General features: G+C 36.8%; 1 non-coding gene across 1 annotated transcript; it reads left to right on the forward strand.

Moving 5' to 3' along the window:
* Positions 1 to 11,627: 11,627 nt before the first annotated feature.
* On the forward strand, positions 11,628 to 11,733 carry LOC122095048. The gene has a single exon (XR_006145007.1). It is a non-coding gene; the product is annotated as a U6 spliceosomal RNA (small nuclear RNA).
* Positions 11,734 to 12,112: the final 379 nt, after the last annotated feature.

Below are 12,112 nucleotides of genomic sequence, written 5' to 3' on the forward strand. Positions count from 1 at the left end.
CCGGTCTTAGTGATGAAATTTGTGCTTTTCAAAATTGCTCTCCAAATTCCATCCACAAAATGCAGAAAAAAATTATCTGCAAAAATGTGTATCTGTTGATAGTGCATATACTTTCATTTTTCATTACAAACATAGAATGTAATAAAAATTTTCATAGCAATTACACTGCACGAGGTTGTGGGCAGATTCTAATGTAAATGATATACTTTGTTTATGTAGAGAATTTGAGTATCCAAAGTTTTAATATGCCTGAGGTCCTAAAACCAATACCTTCCTGATATTGAGTGACAAATACAACTTCCTATAAGTACAGAAATTTTCCTTGTATCTTTTTAATATATATTTTTTATTGTAAAGATAGAGTACAGAGGGGTTACAGTTACATACGTAAGGTAATGAGTACATTTCTTTTTCTTTTCTTGATTGTTGGTCATGGGGCTTGAAATCTGTCCTGAGCCCTGTCCCTCAGCTCTTCGGCTCAAAGATAGCACTCTACCACTTGAGCTACAACATTACCGGTTTTCTGGTGGTTTATTGGAGATAATAGTTTCACGGACATTCCTGCCCAGGCTGGCTTGGAACGGTGATCCTCAGATCTCCACATCCTGAGTAGCTACGATTAAGGGCGTGAGTCACTGGTGCCTGGCATGAGTACATTTCTCACTGAGCAATTTTACCCTATCCTTTTTTCCCCTACTATCCCTTCTCTTCATACCTCCCCAACTTATCCCTCGACCTGCTTTCTGAAAGACTGTCTTGTACATCTCATTGTTAAAACGGGTCAACCTGTATTCTTTCCTTGTATCTTAAACGAAGAAATGCTGGCTTGATTTATGCTTATTCTGTGTGTAGACACACTTAAAAACGCTGGCCAAGTACAAGAGCACATAAATGAAACACACTTCATTTTTTGTCAGTTAGTATAGTTGTGTTCTACACATTTATTGACAGGTTACACATTATTCTCAAACTTTAATACATTAAAAATAATTTCTTTCTTTTTCTTATTTTCTTGGCCAGGAATTCAGCAACACCTCAGTCAGCATTTCTCTCACAGGACTTTTCACATGGGTTCGTTAAATGTTGACCTGAGCTCCAGTCTTCTGAGGACTCACTCATCTGCTTAGGAATTGATGCTGGCTGTTGGAAAAGAGCTCAAGGAAGAATGCCATTTAAAGCCTTATAACTTTATTCTTTACCAGGATATTCTCCTGCTGCTTTGGTTGTTGAGAGTGTCTATAAGAGCAAGCATTCCAGGAGAGCAGGGAGACACCATATGATCTTTGCATACTGAGATTTCCAAGTGATTTGCTATCACTTGTATGGCATTTTGCAAGTCGAATCTGTCAAAACCTACCAGTTTTAAGAGATGAGAGCAGTGGTAAAAGAACTCTTAGAGACAAATACATATTCAAAATATTAGGTTCCAAGTATTCCATTTAAGGCATATTCAACAACTAGTGAAAATTGTGTTGGCTGTAATTATGTATCTTTCTCCATCTGTCCATGTGTACATGTCTATATGTATGTGTGTATTTGTGTGTATAGTAATATACATGTGTACATATATAAGGGCATATACACAAATATATGCATATATAAATAAATATACATATATAAATATATGTGCATATGTATCAGTGTTCAATAAATTAATTTATAGTTTCCAGCACATTGTCATTCTCACAAAGTGTACATGATAAACTGCTCTGATGGGTATCCTTCGTACTCACTTCCCCCAATACCTTGTTTTTCTTTATTTTTTATTGTAAAAATACTGTACAGAGGGGTTACAATTACATGGGCAGATAATGAGTACATTTCTTATCAAGCATTGTAGCCTCCTCCTTTGATTCTCCTTCCCATTCTTATCCAACTTCCCTCTGCCCCCCCAACAAAAACTCCCCGCCCCCATACCAAAGATATAAAGTTCGTTTTTGACATAACGAATTGTACTTCTCATTGTTGCAATGGGTCCACCAGTATCCACATTTAAACGACATGATTTTCCTTCCCCACCACAAATTATACCGACATCAAATACAGTGAAAGCACGGGTTATACTGTGGGGGAGGGACATACAAAGCAACAAAGAAATTATCTTATAAATATGTTAGAAACAATCGCATGAAAGAAAAAAAAACATTTGAATGCATATCTTAGGGTTCATTTTCCTAACATCACCTTATCTGACTTTTTCTGCTTGACTCAGACATATACTAGATGTTGCCAATAAGGGAAACCATGGGACCTATGTTTCTTTGGGCCTGACTTACTTTACTTAATATGATTTTTTCCAAGCCTTTCCATTTCCTAACAAAAGGGGCAATGTCATTCTTTCAGATGGAGGCATAGAATTCCATTGTGTATATATACCACATTTTCTTGATCCATTCCTCTACTGAGGGGCATCTGGGTTGGTTCCATATCTTAGCTATAGTAAATAGTGCTGCAATAAACATAGTCATGCTGGTAGCTTTAGTGTGGTCTTGTTTGTAAACATCTGGGAAAATGCCCAAATTGGGATTGCTGGATCTAAGGGGAGCTCTATGTGAAGCCTTTTGAGGAACATCCATACTGCTTTCCAAAGTAGTTGAATAAGTTTACACTCCCACCAACAATGCAGTAAGGTTCCCTTCTGTCCACATCCCCTCCAGCATCTGTTGTTATTAGAGTTCTTGATTTTTGCCATTCTAACTGGGGTGAGGTGGTATCTTAATGTTGTTTTGATTTGCATTTCTTTTATGGCTAGGGAGGTTGAGCATTTCTTCATGTGTCTATTGGCCATCCTTCTTTCTTCTTCAGAGAAGTTTCTCTTTAAGTCTTTAGCCCAGTTATTTATTGGACAGTTGTATTTTTGAAGATTTGTTGTTGGGGAATTTAATTTTTTGAGTTCCAAGTATATTTTAGATATGAGACCCTTGTCCATTGTATGGCTAGTTAAGATCTCCCAATGCTTGGGCTTTCTATTAATCTTGCTAGCTATGTCCTTTGCCATGCAGAAGCTCTGCAACTTCATGCAATCCCATTTGTCCACCTGTCTTTGATTTGTTGTGTTTCTGCGTTTCTATTAAGAAAATTTTGGCCAGCGCCAAGGAGACCTCGGGTTTCTCCTATTCCATCCTGTAATGTTTTCATAGTGTCTGCTTTGACTCCGAGGTCTTTCATCCATTTGGAGTTAAATCTGGTGCAGGGTGATATATAAGGATCTAGATTGAGTTTTCTATAAGAAGTTAACCAATTTTGCCAGCACCATTTACTGTAGAGGCTGTCTTTCTTCCATTCTATTTTTTTAGCTCCCTTATCGAAGATTAGATGGCTATAGGTCTGTAGGTTCATTTCTGGGTTTTCAATTCTATTCCATTGGTCCTGAGGTCTATTCTTGTGCCAGTATCAAGCTCTTTTGTCTACTATGGCTTTATAGTAGAGTTTGACATTTTGTATTGCTATTCCTCCAGCAATGTTTTTCTGTTGAGGATCGTTTTTGCTATTCGGGGACTTTTATTGTTCCATATGAATTTTTGGATTGCCTCTTCTATTTCCTTGAAGAATGAGGTTGGAATTTTGATGAGTATCGCATTGAATTTGTAGATAGCCTTGGGAAGTATTGCCATTTCAAGATGTTGATCTTTCCAACACAGGAGCATGGGAGTTTTTGCAACTTTCTAAGTTCTGTTTTGATTTCCTTCATCAAGTTTTTAAAGTTTTCATCATAGAGGTCCTTGACTTCTTTAGTTAAGTTAATTCCTAGGTATTTTATTTTTGTGGGGCTATTACGAATGGAATTGCTTTCCTAATTTCAGCCACACTTTTCTCATTGTTGGCATACAGAAAAGGCATTGATTTTGGAGGGTTAATTTTATACCTTGATACTTTGCCAAAGTTTTGAATCAGCTTGAGTAATTTGGGAGTGGAGTCTATGGGATTCTTTAAATACAAGATCATATCATCTGCAAGGAGGGAGAGTTTTATTTCTTCTTTCCCTATTTGGATCCCCTTTATGTTTGCATCTTGTCTTATTGCTGTAGCTAGGCATTCTAATACTGGGTTGAAGAGAAGTGGAGAGTGTGGGCATCCTTGTCTCCTTCCTGAGTTAAGTGGAAATGGCTTTAGTTTTTCAACATTCAGTATAAAGCTGACTGTAGGTTTGTCATATACAGCCTTTATTGTATTGAGGAATGTTCAATGGATTCCTAATTTTTCCAATACCTTCATCAAAGAGGGGTGTTAGATCTTGGAAAATGCTTTTTCTACATCTATTGAGAGAACTATATGGTTCTTATCCTTGCTCCTGTTGATGTGATGAATTATATTAATTGAATTGCGTATATTGAACCAGCTTTGCATCCCTGACATGAATCCTGTTTGATCGTGGTGTATGATTTTTTGGATGAATTGTTGAAGTCGATTGGCCAAATTTTGTTGAGAAGTTTTGCATCAATTTTCATCAAAGAAATGGGTCTATAGTTCTCTTTCTTTGATGAGTCCCTGCCTGATTTTGGGATGAGGGTTATCATGGCTTCATAGAATGTGTTCGGTAGTGAACTTTCTCTTTCAATTTCATTGAAGAGTTGGAGGAGTATTGGTGTGAGCTCTGCTATGAAGGACTTGTAAAATTCGGCTGTAAAACCATCTGGTTCTGGACTTTTATTAGATGAGAGGTCTCTTATTGCTGTTTCTATTTCAATGCTTGATATGGGCCTGTTAAGATGGTTTAACTCATCTTGGTTTAGTTTTGGCATGTCAATATTTGCGAGGAAAAGGTCCATTTCTGCCAAGTTCTCAAACTTATTAGCATAAAGTTTTGAGAAGTATTCCCTAGGAATGTTCTGAATCTTGGTTGTTTCTGTGTGGTGTTTCCATTCTCATCTCTGAGTTTATTTATTAGGGTGTATTCTCCCCTTTTTCTGATAAGCTTGGCTAAGGGTCTGTCAATTTTGTTAATTTTTTCCTAAGAACCAACTCTTTGTTTTGTTGATTCTTTCTATAGTTTTTTTGGATTCTAATTCATTTAATTCTGATTTAATTTTAATTATTTCTATCCATCTACTGGATTGGGGTTCATCTTGCTGTTCTTTTTCAAGGATTTTCAGATGTGTCATTAAAATGTTGGTTTCAGATCTCTCCAATTTGTTGATGTAGGAGCTCAGAGCTATAAACTTGCCTGTGAGTACTGCCTTTGCTGTGTCCCAGAGGAGCTGGTGATTTGTGTGCTCATTTTTGTTGAATAGCATGAACATTTGGATTTCCTTTCTAATCTTTTCCATGACCCACTCATGATTCAGCAGTGTGCTGTTCAGCCTCCATGTGTTACCTGACTTTCGTTGGTGATTTTTGATGTTGAGTTCTAATTGAATTCCCCTGTGGTCTGAAAGAATGCAAGGTATAATTTCAATGTTTCTGAATTTCGACAAGTTTGCTTTGTTTCCTATAATGTGGTCTATTTTAGAAAATGTTCCATGTGCTGCTGAGAGAAACGTGTATTCTTAATGTGCCTGGCGAAATATTCAGTAAATGTCTGTTAAATCATGTTGATCTAGGCAGTTGTTTATATCTGTAGTTTCTCTGTAGAGTTTTTGCCGAGTTGATCTTTCTAGTGGTGAGAGTGGTGTTTTAAAATCCCCAACAATTTATGTCTTTGGATATATGAGGGATTTGAGGGAAAGTAGTGTTTCTTGGATAAATTTGGGTTCTCCATTGTTTGGCGAATAGATATTTAGAATTGTCATATATTCCTGAAGGAGAGATCCCATAATTAGTATCGAGTGACCTTCTTTATCTCTTCTCATGAATTTTAATTTGAAGTCTATTTTATCTGATATTAGGATTGCTAGTCCCGACTGTTTATGGGGGCCTTTTGTTGGTAGATTTTGTTGCAGCCTTTAACATTGAAAATGTGTTTGTTTTTATGGGCAAGATGTGACTCCTGAAGGCAGCAGATAGACGGATCTTACGTTTTAATCCAACTAGAGAGTCTATGTCGCTTAATTGGTGAGTTAAGTCCGTTAATGTTGAGAGATAGGACTGAGAGGTATTTGAGAGTTCCTGGCATATAATCTACCTTCTTGGGTGCTGCAGCTCCTGGGTTCCTGCTATGGTTCTTGGATTCTCAGTATGGGTGTGGTTTCTTGGCCTTTGTTGTGGTCTTTTTTGTTTTCTATATGTAGGACATCTTTAAGAATCTTTTGTAGCCCTGGTTTCGTGGAGAAATACTGTTTGTTTTTCTTTTCTGTGGAAGGTTTTTATTTGGCCTTCAGTTATGAAGGAGAGTTTAGCTGGGTATAGTATTCTTGGTTGATAATTGTTTGTCTTTAGGGCATGGAATATATCATTCCAGGCTCTTCTTGCTTTGATTGTCTCTGCTGAGAAATCTGAGTTGATTCTAATTGTTTTCCCTTTATAGGTGATTAATCTTTACTCCTTGACAGTTTAAGGATCTTTTCCTTGGTCTGAATTGATCCTGTGTGGATTAAAATGTGACAGTAGGATGTCCTATTCTCATCTGGTCTATTTGGAGTTCTAAAAACTTCTTGTACGTAAATAGGCCTATCCTTTTGCATGTTTGGGAAGTTCTCTGCTAGGATCCCATTAAACAAATTTCCTAGACCATTAACTTCTGTTTCTAGGTGTTCCTCTAAACCCATTTTCCTCGGATTAGGCCTTCTGATGCTGTCTTCCAAGTGTTGAGTAGACCTATCATATTTCTTGGACTTGTCTTGGATGGTTGTATGTTCTTTCTCTATAATATCTAGGCTGTCTTCAATCCCCAAGATTTGATCTTCTGCATGGTCTAACCTGCTGTCAAGACTTTCTACTTCTTTTTTTATTTCTTTTTCCTTCTAATTAGTCAGCTTTGATGGCTTCAAATTCTTTGTTGGAGCTTTGTTTTAGATCTTGTATGAACTTCTTTACTTCCTTAATTTGGTGTTCAGTGTTTTTTCTCAAATCACTTAGTTAATTCGTTATGGTTTCCTTGGACTCCCATTCCTTCTGTTGCTTTCCATTCAGCATTCCCTTTGCGGTCTCCCTGACTTCTTTTAACTTTCTCTTTATGGATTCCATGAATGCCTTTAGCAATCTTTGTGTATTCTCATCCTGCTCTCTCATTTCCTGTATTACTCTTTGCTTAGCTTTCTCACATTCACACCATTCCTTTAGTTCTCTTTGAGTGTTCTCAGCTTGTTCACGCCATTCCTGCATTTCTCTTTGAGTATTTTCATGCTGCTCACGCAAATCCTGTATGTTTTTGTGTAGCTTCCTCATGCTCATGATATTCCTGTATTAACCTTTGGTTTAACTCCTATCTCTCCCTATCACGCTCCTACAGAGTCCATTTTATGTTTTCAATCTTTTCATTTACCATGTTAGCCAGCCTTGTTTGTAGAGCTATTTGGGAACTCTCCTCTGGATTATTCATTATCTGTTCTGTCCCCTGATTATCATGAGTGGGAGTTAAGATACCCGGACTTGCCATTTTTCTTGTGTTTTTCTGATTTATTCTGCCCATTTGGGATTATAGTAACACCAGTTTTGTGCTAGAACATTATCTTAAGGCAAGTATCAACCAAAGTCTGTATTTGCATAGTCAAAATCTGCAGATACAATCTAGTTCAACAGATATATCTATTCAACATCAAACAGCTATATATTAATGGGCTACAAACCACAAAAAAAATTGGCAAACCAGGAATTATGAGGTTTAGGGAGAAATGTGGGTAAAAATAGGACTAAAGAGATGTGGGAATGCACATGGAGAGTTAAATTAACTAAGTCCTAATCTCAAAGCAGGAAATAGGTTGGATAGGATGAAAGTAGAGAGAAAGAGAAAAAAAGAAGAAAGAGAAAGGGGAAAAAGAGACAAGAAAAAATAGAAAATAAAAATTAAAAATTGCAATGCTTAAAAATTATGCAGATGAAAATGAAATATTCAGAGAAGAGCGTGGATATAATGAGAGAAGGGGAGGGATATAAGGAGATGTAAAAAACTACAAAATAAGAATTCTTAAAATATTATATAGGTATAAAGAGGTAGTACTGCTATTAAGGAGTTTAAATCTAAGAGGTTTTGAATTGAGTAATAAATTTGTGGATTAAGTGTGTACACAATGTGAGATAAGTTCTAATAATTGACTAAGGGTATATATGAGGATGTGCAGAACAGTAATTAAGTCACAAAATGGAGAATGTAAGAGAGGAAAAGGTGAAAAGAATAAGCAAGAAAGAAAAAAAGATCATAAGTTCAGTAGAGCTAAATAAAAAACAAAAAAAGTAAAAAAATATTTAAAGGAAAAAAAAAAAAGAAAGAAAAACGCACACACACATATACCCCTAAAATAAAAATTATAAGGGGAAGAAAAAAAAAGTTACTAGAAGACAGTTTTTTTCAAAAAAGGTAAAAATTAAAAATTTTTAAAAAATTTAGAAAAAAAATTTTATAAAAGATACAAAAAGAAAAAAGAAAAAATTTCTTTAATTTTTTTGGGTGGGGAGGGAAGATCCTGTCTCTCTTATGTTCATAATCAGCCTCTTGTTGGAGTCTCTGGTCTGCTTGCAGCGTTTGATTTTCCTGTGGCTTGGTTGGTTTCTTAAGTCTGTTGGTTTGAGCAGGCAGAAAAATGCTCTGCTTTACCCAGGATTTTGTGATCCTCCTCCCAGGCTAGTTCAATGGGAGAGAGGTCTGCATTGAGTATCACAAAAGAGGGAGATGGATGTTTCCTCAAGTTTGGAGATGCTGTGCTGAGGCTAGTTTCTGGGTAAAGTTGAGGCCTTTCAGCAAACAGTAGCTTTCCCCTGAGAGGCTAGATTGTGAGAGACTCACAGAGCCCAGCTTGGAGCCACTCTCAGAGTTTATGTTTATTGAATTTCAATTGGTTGTCCAGGCTCCTAAAGGGAGGGCCAACCTCTGGCTCTGATTACCCAGTGAAGAAAGCCATTCCTGGGGCTGGTGGCCCGAGCTGGGTGACTTTTCCCTGGGTGGAGCTGAGTCTGGCAGGTCAGTTTAGATTCTTGTGACCTACTAAATGACTGTAGTTTTCTTGCAAGACCTATGTTGGATTTAGCAGCTCAGCCGAACTTTGTCAGTATCAAAGATGGAGATCTCCGGTAGTGGGGGGGAGGGGTGGCCTTCCATCCTCTGTTCCCTGAGAAGGAGTGAGGACATCAGGCTTCTACTCACTCCCAGTCTTGGTTCCTGTGTCATCTCTGGTCTGCGAACTGCAGGATGAAGATGTCTGCTCCTTGTCGGTTCTTTCTGGTGTTGAGTAGAATCCGCTCACCCGCTGCATCTGGCTACTTCTTCCTCAAACTGTGTGTTTCAGGTATGGCGGCTACGGCCGCCGCTGCCACTGCTGCCGCCTCAGTGGCCGCTGTTGGCAAGAGCTCAGATCAACTTGCCTGGATTTTCCCTCTCTGGCCTAACTCTCTGTCCTGTGATGGCACACTTGGTGTGATTCTCTGGCTTAGGACTGTTCACTGGAACTCTAAAACTGCTTTCTACGTGAGAACTTGCTTAGTCTCCAGCTTCTCCTCCGCCATCTTCCCAGAACTCTCCCCCCATTACCTTGTTTTTCATCCCTGTGAACAACTTCGTTCTACTTTCCATAGGATAGCTTTGTTTTCACTGCATGTAGTTACTTATTGATAATCAAAGAAAAAGGTTGTAAAAGAAAAAAGAAGTTTTAGGTCACAAGTTAAAGTATCTTATCTGTTCCAATGATTCCTATGAGATAAAATTGATAATAGTAGTGAAAGTGAAAAGGAATTCCTAGATCTGTTGTTTTGCCATTTAAAATGGCAAAGAATAATATCACGTCACTCTTATAATTCTTAAAGAATGCAAGGGAAACTGTCACTATCATGTTCCCACAAAACCACTGGATCCTGAAGGATAACAGTAGAACAGCCGAAATTATAAGTAGCAGAAATGGAGCATGAAAGAGAAAGGGAGAAAATGAGAGAGAGTGAAAGATAGAGGGAAATATCATAATACTGAAAGTGCATAACAGATAAACAAAAGCTGTATGAGAATATTCATACTGCTATCTTTAAACTCTACATGTACATTTGAAGGTATTTGATGTATGATAACCCATCAACATAAAATATAAAATGATTTTGATAAAAAAATGACTCAGAAGAAATTATAAATGCAAAAGCAATCTTCACAGAAGCAAAATCTCAGAGATATTTCATGACTTTGAAAAGGATTAAGTGGCTGAAGTTAGTATAAATTTAGAAGTATGCCAATTCACAAAAAAATATAAAAAGATATTAATATATTTCATTATATAACCCAAAGCAGAAAGCAAATGTTGTTTAGATGATTTTTTAAAACACATTCTCTCAGGAGCTGGGAAGGTGGCTCAGTGGAGAATACGTGCCTTGCATGCATGAGGCCCTGGGTTTGATTCCTCAGCAACACAAAAGTAGAGAAAGACAGAAGCGGTGATGTGGCTCAAGTGATAGCGCTAGCCTTGAGATGAGGGACAGTACCCAGGCCCCAGATTTCAAGCCCCATGACCAACAAATCAATATAAAAAACAAAACAAAACAAAACATAGCCTCTCACTTTTGTGGCCTCAACTCTGTAATACCGCTGCTTCAGCCTAGTGCTAAGATTTTAGGTGTGGACATTTATCATCCCTCCTGATTCAGACTGTACTTGATAATTTTTTTATAAATATTTTGTTCTTTATTTTCCTCTTTGTAAATTTACATGCACCTATAAAAAAATGGCTTGGCCATCCCAGTAACCTTCTCAAAGAACCTCTTGATGACGACTTACAAAAAGTTGTATTATATTAAAACAAGGGAAACAATGCTACAAATAAGAAAACAAATAATTAAATATTAATAATTAATAAAATAAAAAACATTTACTAGTGTTTTAAGTATTTGAAGTGTACTACAAATTAGATTTGACTATTTTCTCATATTCCTGTACATTTAACACTGGCTAAGATTTTGATGTTGAACAAGAGTTTTATAGGCTATGAGTAGTCTTTAAATTTGCCCACTAAGATTACTTTTTATGAATCATCTCATCTCCTCTTTTTTTATATGGCTTATATCATCATTTGTTCCTCACTAACTTATGAAGTAATGTAAGGAAGCCCTAAAGTTTGAACAGAAACTGTGTAGTTTACAAAGTCTTAACTCTTCATTCTGCTTCTATACACAAAAACTTTGCAACTTCTCATTAGTAATGATTCTATAAACTCTGAAATTTACATACTTAGTAGCATATATCTGCTACCATAAATCTTAAATACTTTATAGAAAAGTTTTATGACCTGCCAAACCATCCTAATTTTGGCATATATAAGCAAATTCTCAAATTTAAATACATTTAAAACATTAAAACTTTTAACAAACCTGAACACTTTCTGCAGTGTTCATTATGACAGGTGCCTTGTATAGAATAATTGAATTCCTCCTCCCACACATCTCAAACAACAATTATCTGGAATTATTTAATTTTTGACATGTCAATCTTGACTTTATTCTTAAATGTGTGCTTATGTAAGAAATACATGGTTCTAAAACTTCATGAAAATTCCTTTGAACTTACTTTTTTGAATTGTCCAGTTTAAGAAAATCAGTTGAACTTTATATATAAAAAATGTTTTGTGCTCAATTCGGTAGCACATACACTAAAATTGGAACATTACAGAGAAGATTGCCATGGCCCTGCACAAGGTTGACATGCAAATTCGTGAAGTGTTCCAGATGCTGTAGAGGATGTGGCCCCAAGGGAACCCTACTGCATTCTTGGTCGGAGTGTAAACTTTGGAAAGTATGGAGGGTCCTCAAAAAACTCCATAAAAACCTCCACTATGACCCAGCAATCCCACTTTTGGGGATTTACCCAAATGATCACAAACAAGACCATACTAAAACTACCAGCACAACTATGCTTACTGTAGCATTATTTACAATAGCTATGATACGGAGCCCACCCCGATGGCCCTCAGTAGATGAATGGATGAAGGAAATTTGGTATATATACACAATGAAATTCTATGCCTCCATCAGAAACAATGACATCACCCAATTTGTTAGGAATTGGAAAGACTTATAAAAAAAATTCATTAAGTGAAGTAAGCTAAGTCCA

The sequence above is a fragment of the Dipodomys spectabilis genome, unplaced genomic scaffold, assembly GCF_019054845.1.
Source record: "Dipodomys spectabilis isolate Male_0828 unplaced genomic scaffold, ASM1905484v1 ptg000012l, whole genome shotgun sequence".
Classification (NCBI taxonomy): Eukaryota; Metazoa; Chordata; class Mammalia; order Rodentia; family Heteromyidae; genus Dipodomys; species Dipodomys spectabilis.